This window comes from Stegastes partitus, unplaced genomic scaffold (assembly GCF_000690725.1).
Source record: "Stegastes partitus isolate 25-593 unplaced genomic scaffold, Stegastes_partitus-1.0.2 Scaffold795, whole genome shotgun sequence".
NCBI classification, from domain to species: domain Eukaryota; kingdom Metazoa; phylum Chordata; class Actinopteri; family Pomacentridae; genus Stegastes; species Stegastes partitus.
Window position 1 is genome coordinate 158,514 of NW_007578526.1, and position 1,098 is coordinate 159,611.

Below are 1,098 nucleotides of genomic sequence, written 5' to 3' on the forward strand. Positions count from 1 at the left end.
AGGTCAAGGTTAATGTCTGAACCAACCCCTGATGGCTTGCTTTTGGCTTTGGGACGGGCATTCACAGGATGAGTTCAGAATGAATTTTAGTGTTTTAAACTATTCATCTGGTGCCATTATCAAGTCTAAATTTAATTTGTCAGGTCCTGTGGTTTATTACCAAATAACTGCTCCGCACACTGCTGTGCCTTAATACGAGCCTCACAGAGAAATTTGCTGCAGACTCATACTCCTGTTTTTTTTTTCTTGCTTAGGCTGCAGGCTTGAATTAAAGCAGATTTGAATAATTTTCTCTTTTTTTTTCTCCCTCAGTTACTTTCAATGTTAAACATGGGTTAAGGTTATTTGCTGCTGCTGAATTTGTAAATGTACTTTTTTTTTTTTTTGCCACCTGTCAGCTGAGAACCAGGATTAGAATGACTAAGTGCAGCAAACCTTTGTGTCTCAAACGAACAACACGCTGAAGCTGCAGTCACTCGGTCGACTGTACACCAAAAGAAAGCGAACAGTGTTGCATTGTGCGAGCTTCTGCTGTGTACCACGCAGTAACCCCAGGTTCCATACAGAGTAACCGAGCTAAATGTACGCCTGGCTGCAGCTCTGCATTGAAAAATCAGCTGACTGGAGGAAAGCGGCGTCCTGGCACACTGGCGTCTGGCACCGCACATCTGGCATTTAAAAGGCCTCGGAGCAAACAAGCTGACATTATTGTTTCGTGTGGGCTCGTTCTCTATTTTCAGCCACCTGGTTTTTGATATCTGTTGTTGTCATAGCAATGAATGACTACGAGTGCAGCATGTGTATTTATCCCGCAACCAAATGTCACTGACTCAAATTGCAAAAACAGTTATAGAAATAAAAGCATGAAAAAAAACCCCAAAATAACATGTTCTCTTGGCTTTTTTTATGTTCTTTTAATCGGGTTTGCAGATGCTTAAATGAATAAAATCTAGTGTTAATGTGTGCGGACACGTATTACTCCACCTTCAGCAGATGTGCTCACCAGTATTGACTTTTTCAGCACTTAAACACAAAACACAGGAAGGTACGATCACCCCTTTGACCTTTAAGCAAAGATCTATATGGGCTTGGTGCAGG